The sequence below is a fragment of the Homarus americanus genome, unplaced genomic scaffold (assembly GCF_018991925.1).
Source record: "Homarus americanus isolate GMGI-L3 unplaced genomic scaffold, GMGI_Hamer_2.0 scaffold4854, whole genome shotgun sequence".
Classification (NCBI taxonomy): Eukaryota; Metazoa; Arthropoda; class Malacostraca; order Decapoda; family Nephropidae; genus Homarus; species Homarus americanus.
In genome coordinates this window covers 346,649-360,186 of record NW_024728299.1, presented here as the reverse complement: position 1 = coordinate 360,186, position 13,538 = coordinate 346,649, and the positions used below count along the sequence as shown (strand labels likewise).

The following is a 13,538-nucleotide window of genomic DNA, read 5'->3' as shown; positions in this document are numbered from 1 at the left end:
TCTGATAAACATTAAAACACATTATGCTATGTTAAGAGAAGGCAACAACAAACAATTACCAGTACAAACTACACAAAGGTGGTTAGGTCTCTCACGGTAGTCAAATCTGATTGGCAAACTCCGTAGATTTACAGCCGATCAGTTCATCATCAGCTGCACAAAATGGTTCTCTAGTCACCAGCTGAGAACGCCGAGTATACAGGCAGCTGGTTTAAAACTTTCCTTCCCTATTTTCATTCTTTATTTTTTTCCACCTTCCTCCTTCAATGCCTCCTGTCTCCTCCTTCTCACTTTAAGCTCCCCCTTCTGTCCCCTCCTTCTCAGCCGTACCTCCTCCTTCCTCCTTCATTCTATCCTATTTCTTCCTTCTCAGCTTTACCTCATCTCTTTCCATCCTTAATCTTCCCGGTCTCTCTCCTATCACCCTCCTACTCAACCTTACCTCCTCCAATGACCTCCTGGACAAGGGCCAACCCTCTCAAGCGGCCTCGCCTACCTTCGCCTCCATAACGTCAAGTCAACTCACCTGGTGGACAGAAATGGAGACATTAGCACCGTTATATAGAGAGAGATTAAACTAACAAACAACAATATTAATGTCAATGAAAACGGAACGAAATGGGAACAACAATAATAATAAAAATAACAACAAAAACATCAATAATAATAATAATAATAATAATAATAATAATAATAATACCAACAACAACAACAAAAATAACAATGATAATACTAATAACACCATAATATATAAATAGTTAAGAAATATCACTAAAATTACTATAAAAATACATAACTCCGTTGGTCATTATCAGGAAATTTCCATAATGCTTCCGTAAGTTCTCGACTCATGACGGGGATAGAGTAAAGCTTATAGGTGAACTTTATCCCCGTGGCTTTAACCTTTTACCCCGTGGCTTTAACCTTTGACCCAGTGGCTTTAACCACTGACCCAGTGGCTTTAACCACTGACCCCGTGGCCTTAACCTCTGACCCCGTGGCTTTAACCTCTGACCCCATGGCCTTAACCTCGGACCCCGTGGCTTTAACCTCGGACCCCGTGGCCTTAACATCTGACCCCGTGGCTTTAACCTCTGACCCCGTGGCCTTAATCTCTGACCCTGTGACCTTAACCTCTGACCCTGTGGCCTTAATCTCTGTCCTTAACCTCTGACCCTGTGACCTTAACCTCTGACCCCGTGACATCAACCTGTGACCTTAATCTCTGACCCTGTGACCTTAACCAGAGAGTTCAGACGCGGTAAACTCGATCAGTTCTAAAGTTAGACACAGACACAGACACACACACACACACACACACACACACACACACACACACACACACACACACACACACACACACACACACACACACACACACACACACACACACACACACACACACACACACACACACACACACACACACACACACACACACACACACACACACACACACACACACACACACACACACACACACACACACACACACACACACACACACACACACACACACACACACACACACACACACACACACACACACACACACACACACACACACACACACACACACACACACACACACACACACACACACACACACACACACACACACACACACACACACACACACACACACACACACACACACACACACACACACACACACACACACACACACACACACACACACACACACACACACACACACACACACACACACACACACACACACACACACACACACACACACACACACACACACACACACACACACACACACACACACACACACACACACACACACACACACACACACACACACACACACACACACACACACACACACACACACGATACGAAGGAGTGCCGTGCCAACTCTAAACCCCTGAAAATGGCCGCTTGACCCAGATATGATCACTCGTGTCCCTAAAACCTTCAGTCTTTCCTCGTGAACGTAATGCCGGTAATCAATCCTGTTGATGCCTCGCTGTTTGACCGTGTGACGCAAGATGGACTTTAATTTGTCAACCCATGGAGCCTCATCTGCTCAACCCATGGTGCCTCATCTGGTCAACCCATAGCGGATAAGGACAGAACAATATAACTCTACCTCCTCTCAGTCCAGGCTGTGCCCCCTTCAAGCTGAGACACAACACGTACATAATATACTCATTTACAATCCCTATAGCACTTACAAAACGACACTTAGAGACAGGTGTATCTCCTTTACACACATACAGGTGGAGATAGGACAGGTATACCCCTCAATATCCTAATGAGCTAACCTAAGCATATATCCCAACCCAACATTATTTTTTTAATTATTCTCTAAATTTTGCAAACATATCAAAAAAATTATAAATACAAACCTCAGTCATTTATTTACGTCCATGAACTAAAGGAAAACAAATTATCTTTTTTAAATTCTCGTAAATAAGATAAAAAGCTTATCTTGTAAAAAGTATTAAAAAAAATCCATCGACAGCAAGAAAGTCACCCACAAACTTTCAACAGAAAAAAAATATATATTACCTCGGTCTTGGCTACGGTCAGACGAGTCCGCCCGGGAATCACCAGAACCCGCCCAAAAATATAGCCAATATCCCCCATAGAACAGCTAGACCGCCAGGCTTTATCCTCAGGGCGCCTCAGTTTATCTATCCCCCCTGAAACTTCTTCCTTAGGGCGGGGGTCATACTGAGACTTTAAAAGTGTGTGTGTGTGTGTGTGTGTGTGTGTGTGTGTGAGACGACCTCTAACAATGTGAACTACTCTAAATCTAATACCCAATAATTCCTAAACCAATAAAACCACCGGACCTAGTGGACTCTACCTGTATTACCTGCACTGCCTCCCTAACCTAATCACACCCTCAAAGTTGTTCCTCTAATTCAGGGAATCAGGCAATTAATCTTTCACTATATTTGACACATAATTACACGCACCAATTAAACTGTGTCCTGGCCAGAGGTTATTACTCCATGGGCTTCAATACATTAACCTTAATTACTATCAATTGTTTATTTACCTATATAATGAGAATACAGAAATAGTCGTTGATGTTTTTTCCTCGTTACACTTAAGGTTATATCCGGATGTAATTGCCATGGGCTGTTAAGAGGTAGTTGTGTGGATCATGACACGCCTTCAGAAACTTAGGAAAGGTAAAGTGAATATCAACTCAAACATTGCGAAAAATGAATAAATACAAGATAATCAAAATAAGTTACACCAATATAAAAAACTCACTCTGAAGCCTTGAACTAAATAAAAGGCTATAGCGTCAACACCACCTGGGCCACTAAACCTGTCATTACCTCACCTGGTCACACCTGTCTCTCACCTGGGCCACTACACCTGTCATTACCTCAACTGGTCAAACCAGTCTCTCACCTGGGCCACAACACCTGCATTCACCTCACCCGGCCACACCTGTCTCTTACCTGGGCCTTTACACCTGGCCACACCCTCTTAATAAACGGCATCTAACGGGATTCCTGTTGTTCTAAAAATAATCCACACGAGACAGGTAAATCCAACTCAGATTAGGTAGAAACAAAAATATTACAACCGCGTTCACATAAAAGAATTCGTGATTAATTAGCAGAGTAATTAGCCGCGTTTAATTGGCTGTCGCGGGATAATTAAGTCAGATGAGACAAGGAAAAAGTCGGGGAGGAGGAGGGGATGATGGAGTGAGGGGAGAAATTTAAGTAGACACTGTCAACAACACATCTCAACACACCGTCAACAACACATCTCAACACACCGTCAACAACACATCTCAACACACCGTCAACAACACATCTCAACACACCGTCCACAACACATCTCAACACATCTCAACACACCGTCAACACATCTCAACACACCATCCACAACACATCTCAACACACCGTCAACAACACATCTCAACACACCGTCAACAACACATCTCAACACACCGTCCACAACACATCTCAACACACCGTCAACAACACACCGTCCACAATACATCTCAACACACCGTCAACAACACATCGTCCACAACACATCTCAACACACCGTCTACAACACATCTCAACACACATAAGAACATAAGAATGGAGGAAACTGCAGCGGACCTATTGGCCCATACTGGGCAGTCCCGTTTACACCCAACCCCTATTGCTCATATAAGCATCCAACCTATGTTTGAAGCTATTCAGCGTATTCGAGTTAATGATGATATTTGGTAACTTGTTCCACTCATCCACTACTCTGTTTCCAAACCAATGTTTACCTATTTCCCGCCTAAATCTAAATTTGTCTAATTTAAAACCATTGTTACGAGTTCGCTCCTGGTTGGATAGTTTGAGTACCTTTGTAATGTCCCCTTAGTTCAGCCCTGACTTTCACTTATACACCTCTATCATATCGCCCCTCGCTCTACGTCTCTCGAGGGAGTGCAAATTAAGATGCTTTAACCTGTTTCTGTACTCATGGTTCCTAATGCCCGGGATTAATTTTGAAATTTTTCTCTGAATTCTTTCTAAGGATTCTATATCCATTCTGTAATGCGGTGACCATAATTGAACCGCGTAATCCAAGTGAGGTCTCACAAGCGCAAGATATAGTTTTAGGATAACCTCGCTCGTCTTGTAACTAACACTCCTTTGTATGAACCCAAGTACTTTATTAGCCTTGTTACGAGCAAATACACATTGTTTACTTGGCTTAAGATTCCCACTTCTCATTACTCCTAAATCTTTCTCTCAGTCGGGTTTCTCTGTAACATCATTGTTCATCTGGTATCTGGTTTCCCTGTTTACATCTCCTATACTGAGTACTTTACATTTGTCCACATTGAATTTCATCTGCCTTTTTTCAGACCATTCGAAAAATTTGTTTAGATCTTCCTGTAGTTTTGCCGAGTCCTCGTTAGATTTAATTACACGCACTATTTTAGTCTCATCAGCAAATTTACTTATGTTGCCATCTACGCCGATATCTAATGTATGTCGTTTATGTATATAAAAAATATTAATGGTCCAAGTACTGAGCCTTGGGGTACTCCACGAGTGACGTTGCCCCAATCGGATTTAGTGACGTTGCCCCAATCGGATTTAGTGCCGTTGATGCTCACTCGCTGTTTCCTGTCCTGTAACCACGCCCTAATCCATTTTAGAATATCTCCTCCAATGCCATGAGCCTCCACTTTTCTTATTAGTCTTTCGTGGGGGAATCTGTTGAAAGCTTTGCTTAAATCGAAATATACCACATCATAATTGTGCCCCTCATCCACTGATTCGAAAACAGATGAAAAGAATGTTAATAGATTAGTTAGACATGAACGCCCGTTTGTGAAGCCATGTTGGGAATCATTGATCAACTTGTGTTTCTCTGGGTGATTTCGAATAGAGTTTGAAATGATTGCTTCCAATAATTTGCCTACAATTGATGTTAAAGTGGACGGTAGTTAGAGGATAGTGATCTATTTCCCTTCTTGAAATGTGTGTGTGTCTATCTTCTAGGTGGGGGGTTAATACCATGATAACAAACCCTTTGGGTCAGGTCAGGTCAGGTCAGGTCAGGTCAGGTCAGGTCAGGTTTGGGTCAGGTCAGGGTCAGGTTAGGTTAGGGTACTGAATTCCTGTAAAAATGCTTCTCTTTGTTGTGTGGCTCAGGTGTTGCTCAGCCAAGTGGAACAATATTAAAAAAAAAATTATCAAAAAAATAACAGGTAGAAAAGGTCTTATAACACTGAATAGTTAATGAGGCAGGTGGTACTGTTAACGATTGTATCTCTCTCTCATAACTAACACATTCCTTAGCACATCATCTCTTTTAACACATCCCTCTCTCTTAACACATCCCTCTTTTTAACACATCCCTCTCATTAACACATCCTCTCTTTTAATACACCCCTCTCTTAACACATTCCTCTTTTTAACACATCCCTCTTTTTTAACACATCCCTCTCTCTGAACATATCCCACAGTCATAAGTATTCCTCTAAGTATCCCGGCGTCGTTTATCACTTCCCCCCAAAAAGTAACCGAGGAAGAAGCTCTTGAACCTCGAAGATTTCCCAAGTGTGTGTGTGTGTGCAGCTTGGAGGGTGAGCTCATGCCTCGAGGGGGGTGGGGGGTATAGAGACATTCCTCCGCCACGCTCCTAAACTCTTGCTGAAACTGTCTCTTGGTGGTTTAACACGGCTTGATTGCTTGATTTAACACGGTTTGGTTTTGCTAACTCTCTCACCTCCCAGCACCACACTGCCACCCAGCAACACCACCCCAGCACCACACCCAGCCCCCCAGCACCACACTGCCACCCAGCAACACTGCCACCCAGCACCACACTGCCACCCAGCAACACGCCACCCAGCACCACACTGCCACCCAGCAACACGCCACCCAGCACCACACTGCCACCCAGCACCACACTGCCACCCAGCAACACTACCCCAGCACCACGCCACCACCCAGCAACACTACCCCAGCACCACACTGCCACCCAGCACCACACTGCCACTCAGCACCACACTGTCACCTAGCAACACTACCCCAGCAACACGCCACCCAACAACACTACCCCAGCACCCCGCCACCACCCAGCAACCCACCCCACCCAATAACCAACCCTCTCACCACCCCGCCACCACCCATCGAGTCAATCAAGTGTCTATTCGGTTAGGTTAGGTATGGTATGCCCTGGTATGGTATGCCTTGGTAGGTAGGAGCCCGGCATCCCCGGCTTACAGGACTCCCATCGGTGTGAAAAATGTAATAAAACAACACCTTAAATCTTGATTGGTGGAAGACGTGAGGTCGTAGATGGATGGATCCTGACACGTGTGAATCGGTAAATTTCCTCTGAATGCTATTTATAATCTGGGTAAAGAATGGGGAAGCCTGCCAACTCAAGACGTCAGAGTGAGGGACAGGTAAGGAGGAGGTATATGGTGGTCCTTTGATACCTGTCAACTGGGGACCTTGAAGCCTACCTAATTTAATCTAACCTTATCTCACCTAATGTAACCGTATCTAACCTAATCAAAGTAAAATTAACTTAACCTTACCAAACCCAGACTAACCTCATTTAACCTAACTACCCATAAGCACCAACCCCAACAAGTCGTGGTGAGGGAAGGGGTAGAGAAAGGGAGGAAAGAGGAAGGAGAAGAAACAATGAGGAGGAGATAACAATAACAAGGGAGTATGAGGAGTGTGAGTAACGGCAGGAACACACACACACACACACACACACACACACACACACACACACACACACACACACACACACACACACACACACCATCATGCCTCTGTCGGCCTCCGGAGACACACTCACTCATTCTTAAGAGAGCCTAAGTAACACTCTAACTCCTTCCTTAGTGCTCCTCCTGCCTACCAGATGAGAGAGAGAGAGAGAGAGAGGCCATCCAGGTGCCACAACACAGTACCTTCTCTCCACCTGACTTTCTTTTACTCTTACCTGGGTTTTGTTACCTGTATTTACTCTCACCTGGAAGTGGAAGGAGGAGGAATGAATGAGGAGGAGGAGGGAGGCGAGGATGTGTCGGGAAGAGGTGTGGCGGGAAGAGGTGTGGCGGGAGGAGGAGGTGGTAGCTGTGACAACCCTCCCCCTGCAGCTTAACTCCTGAGGGAGGGTGAGTGATGGCGAGGGATTGTCACCCGTCTGACTGTACAGGAAGATTGAAGGGGAAGAGGGAGAGGAGGAGGGAGAAGAGGATGGATAGAAGGAAGGAGAAGAGGAAGGAAAAGAGGGGGAAGAAGTGAAAGAAAGGGAAGGAAAGAGGAGAATAAGGAAGAAAGGGAAGGTAAGAGAATGCAGATGGGGTAAACAAGGGAGGGGAAGGGGGAAGAAAGGGAAAAAGAGGGGGACGTATAAAAGAAGAAAGAGGAGAGGAGAGGAGACGACAATAATGCAATAAAGCTTGACTACAATGTCACTTTTTCATCTGACGAAGAAGAAAAAGAAGAATAAGAAGAAGACAGAGAGAAGTTACTAAGGGGGATTAACGGAACAGTTAATAATGAAGGAGAAAGAAATAGAAAAGAAAAAAGATGGAGACGATATGAAAGAATAGGATAGAAAAGACAACGAAGAAAAGGAAAATCTAGACACCAGGTATGTATATATTTATTCACCTACAGTCCAACACGCGATAGATCCCCGAGGGCTCCACAAAAGTCCCAGAGAGAGAGAGAGAGAGAGAGAGAGAGAGAGAGAGAGAGACCTTCAATAGTCAAGATTATACGGATCACGTCTCCTATCGAACACGTCTGGGCACATGGGATCCGCTCCATGCACGTAGGATCACCGCCATTCCCTAATATCCTATGAACTCACTCCAGGATACAGGGATAAGAGATGTCAAGGAGATACGGATGATGCCAGGGAGGTACGGATGATGTCAAGGAGGTATGGATGATGTCAAGGGGGTATGGATGATGTCAAGGGGGTATGGATGATGTCAAGGGGGTATGGATGATGTCAAGGAGGTATGGATGATGTCAGGAGGTACGGAGGTGGATGTCAAGGGGTATGGATGATGTCAAGGGGTATGGATGATGTCAAGGGTACGGATGATGTCAAGGGGGTATGGATGATGTCAAGGGGTATGGATGATGTCAAGGGGGTATGGATGATGTCAAGGGGGTATGGATGATGTCAAGGAGGTATGGATGATGTCAAGGAGGTACGGATGATGTCAAGGAGGTATGAATGATGTCAAGGAAGTAGGAATGACGTCAAGGAGGTACGGATGATGTCAAGGAAGTAGGAATGACGTCAAGGAGGTAGGGATAATGTCAAAGGAGGTACAAAGCAGAATTCAGGTGTAAACAGATTACAGTATTATCTAGAGAAAATACTGAATTACAGGCCTAAAAAATTACTAAAACTACATAAAATACAAAAATTACAGGCTTAAAAAATACTAAAACTACATAAAAATACGAAAATATTGGTAAGGAAATATAGGAAAACTAATATAAAAAGAAAATACATAATGGAATATGACCAAAAAGGGACAATAAAATTAATAACAAATAAAATTGGGGGAAAATAAACGTCAACAACAAACGCGAAACAAAAAAACAAACAAACAGAGAGTGAAAGGAAAACGTGGGGCCGCGACACACACACACACACACACACACACACACACACACACACACCATCTGCTTTCGGCACCACCCCAAATTACATTGTCGATATATATGTGTCTGTCAAGAAAACACACACACACACACACACACACACACACACACACACACACACACACACATGCACACACACACATCTTTGATCAATATCATGGTGATGTATTTGTGGGGGAGGGAGGAGGGAGGGAGGGAGGGAGGAGAGAGAGGGAAATAAAATAGAGACAATATTTACATCCTTTCACTTGTTTATGTTTTGTTTGGGAACAAGGAACATCAAATCAAAACTAACCAAGGAACATCAAATCAAAACTCTCCAAGGAACATCAAATCAAAACTAACCAGGGAACATCAAATCAAAACTAACCAAGGAACATCAAATCAAAACTCTCCAAGGAACATCAAATCAAAACTAACCAGGGAACATCAAATCAAAACTCTCCAAGGAACATCAAATCAAAACTAACCAGGGAACATCAAATCAAAACTCTCCAAGGAACATCAAATCAAAACTAACCAGGGAACATCAAATCAAAACTCTCCAAGGAACATCAAATCAAAACTAACCAGGGAACATCAAATCAAAACTCTCCAAGGAACATAAAATCAAAACTAACCAGGGAACACCAAATCAACATTCACCAGGAAACATCACTTCTGCCTAACGTATCTCACATAATCGAGAACATCTTTTCAAGAGACTCTCAGCAGTATCTGGGTCAGTGGTCGGCTTAGAACGGACGCTGGATGAACTATTGAACGATCACCATTCACGATTCAAGGCAGATGGTCGTGTTGCCAGAGGTCACTATACAGTATAAGGTCGTCGTGTTGTCAGTAGTCACTATATCAGGTCGTCGTGTTGTCAGTAGTCACTATATCAGGTCGTTGTGTTGTCAGACCAGGTAGATATCACCCCATTGCAACAATTAACAGCCAAACTAATCTCATTTACAACTAAACTCTGTCACTTTATCCGGCCAATTAATCTTAACACTTATCCCCCCTCCTACCTAACACCCTTCCCCCCACCTAACACCCTCCCCCCACCTAACACCCTTCCCCCACCTAACACCTTCCCCCCATCTAACACCCTTCCCCACCTAAAACCCTTCCTCCCACCTAACACCCTTCCCCCACACCTAACACCCTTCCCCCCAACACCCTTCCCCACCTAACACCCTTCCCCCACCTAACACCCTCCCCCCTCAAGCCCTTCCCCCCACTAACACCTTCCCCACCTAACACCTTCCTTCCCTTCCCCATCTAACACCCCTTCCCCCACCTAACACCCTCCCCCATCTAACACTTCCCCAAAGGTCAAATCCGTGGCCTCGTTGATTTAAATCTCCCAAGCAAGTTTATCTTGACAAGGAAAATTGGGTCGATTTTAGTGGAGGTGTCAAATGTGTGTGTCACACACACACACACTACACACACACACACACACACACACACACACACACACACACACAGTCTCCTGAAAAGTTATTTGAACATCTTGTTTCTCCAAGTGGGAGGAATGCGTGGAGGAGGGGTATGAAGAGGGGGGAGGGAAGGAGAGGGGGAGCGTCAGAGGGTGAGGGAAGGGTAGAGGGTGGGGGGGGTGTTAGGGGATGGAGGTAGGGGAAGAGGAGTATGGGATGGGAGTAGGTGAAGAGTATAGGGAAGGGGAGGAGGTGGGGAGGAGGAGGGGAGGGGGAGCAGTATAGGGAGGGGGTGACAAGAATATCGCCTCCCTGAAGGTCAGACATTAAAATTTCACCTCTATAGGGAAAGACCCATTACTGATATTGTTCTTGAGGGGAAACTCCTCGAAATGAGTAACACCCCCGCCCGAGCGTGGCGTCATGCCGGGCGGAAACTCGGACGCATTTACTCCACCCACTACCCCATCACTCCACCCTCACAGAACACCCACTCCAGATCCATAACATTGACAAGCAACACAATATTCTTCATACCATTAACAAAACACTTCACAACACCCACACAACACAACACAAGAACTGCAACACACATCACTACACATCCCCGAGAATCCCACCAGCAGTGTAACTCTCCGCCGGCGACACATCACTCATGACAAGAGTTCATACGTGCCCCCCCCCCTTCCTTCCTCCCTCTCACCACTGTATTTACAACATGAAGCTTATTGTTCAGCCACACATTCTCCCTCTCTCTCTGCCTGTCTCTCTCCATCTACCCAGAGAGAGAGAGAGAGAGAGAGGAGATTCTTCCACTTTCTTCTCTCATTTTGTTTTCTTTCCATCCTTCCCTCGTTCTCCTCCTCCTCTTCCTCCTTGTCTGGGTCATGTCAAGGCTTTCATTTACAGGTTTTGTTTACACTCCTCAGCTGTGACAACGTTGCTGATGTATGATAATTAACTTGTGAAATTAACCCAGGCTATCTGCATAAAAGCCCTGACAGTTGGACCTTAAGGGGGGCCTCTCTCTCTCTCTCTCTCTCTCTCTATACAATTTAATCCTACGTTTACTGTAGCTGGAGGGCAAAAGAGTCTTGTTTTTGTGTGTTGCAGCAGTAACGAGATTGTTTCCTGGTGGAGATGAGGCTGCTCCTTCTCTCCCTCACTCCCCCTTTACCTCTCTCTCTCTCTCACCTCCCGGCAGTATTGGAGTGAATTATTCTGGTATATTAAGTTTGAATACAACATTGGACCATTATAATATATTTAATAAGGAACGCTGGAGCTGTCGTCTCTCCCTAGCTGAGGAGAGACCAGAACAGTTGACTACACTTCCAAGTTTCTCACTCTCTCTATGGTTGTAGGTGGTAGTGGTGGTGGTGTAAGTGGTGGTGATGGTGGTAGTGGTGTGTAGGTGGTGATGGTGATGACGAAGGTGGGTATAAAACCATTCTATCACGTCCCATATCAACTCCCATAACTCACCCCCATACAACCCCCCCCCCATATACCCTCACCCCATATACCCTCACCCCACACACCCCCTCCCCCACCCACCCATCCATCGCCTGGCAAGAGTTGTCACCCCTGTACATGGGCCAACTCCTCCCGTCAGTCAAGCAGAAATATCAATATGTGTAGGAGGGATGTGATCAAAGGTTTATTGACCTACCGGACTACTCCATCTCTCCCTCCTACCCTCCCTCACTCCTACCCCCATCCCTCACTCCTACCCCCATCCCTCACTCCTACCCCCATCCCTCACTCCTACCCATCCCGCCCTGCGTCCCTACTCTCCCTCCTACCCTCGACCAGTCAAACCGTGCTGTTCACCCACGCCCCTGACCTTCTCGAAACATACATACATATATACATATACAGTATACATATATAGATACATACATACATACATTCAACTTGAGCAATATTTAATAGATAATTTTTATCATTTGACACAAGCCCAACTTTAACATAGTCCCCGATGTATATCTACTATGTATAAAGACAATGAAGAAAATAAACTTCGCGAGTTAAGGGTGACTGTACCAAGTGACCACAACATCTGAAATAGTGAAGATAAGAAAGAAACTATTAAAATACTGAACAGTTCTCTTGTCGTTCCGTGAGGATAACAACAACAACAACAACAACAACAACAACAACAACAACAATAATAATAATAATAACAGTAATAACAATAACAATAATAATGATATTAACAACAACAACAATAATAATCAATAACCAGCTGAACAACACACCCTAGAGCAGGGGTTCTTAACCTGGGGTCCATGGATGGGCTTCAGGGGCTCCGTGAAGGTCAGATAAAAATTTAACATTTATATTCAAGCCAAACAACAACCACCTTCTCATTGAAATAAACTTTTGAGCAGAATTAAAGTTTTGTTTTGTTTAATTTGCACAAGATCATTGTATTTCATTTTTGTATGGAGTGGCCATTAATTTTTGCATAAAAAGTGTGAAACATAATTATTTGTTAAGAATGTTTACTTTATTCATACTTTGTGTATGTCATACACTGTATGAGGCAATGAATTTTAAAAAAAATAAAGTATATTCATTGCATGCAAAGTTGTGCTTATGTACATTTTTCTAGGGAGGGGGTCCATAGCTTTCACCAGATTCCCAAAGGGGTCCGTGACTCAAAAAAGGTTAAGAACCACAGCCCTAGAGTGTAATTATAACATACAGTACACTTTAGGACCTTCACCCAGGTAAGATTAAGTGGTTCTTGAAGGTCCCCCCACCCCCCCCCCCCAAAGACAGCCCATCCCCCGCCACCCTAACACACACATCAATATCCGTGACGTCAATCTAGGCTCCTCGTCTTCACCAGGGGTACTTACCACTCTGGGGAGGAAGTATACTACGGGAAGTACTATACTGTCCCCTAATTCTACTTTGATTGGTTTATAATATATTCCAGTGG

The 13,538-nt window shown here is 44.5% G+C and overlaps 1 protein-coding gene across 1 annotated transcript in view; it reads right to left on the bottom strand.

Moving 5' to 3' along the window:
- The window catches only part of LOC121866068 (protein phosphatase PTC7 homolog), a 75,743-nt gene that overhangs the window by 41,264 nt on the left and 20,941 nt on the right, over window positions 1–13,538 (bottom strand). The gene's annotated exons all lie outside the window — the stretch shown is intronic.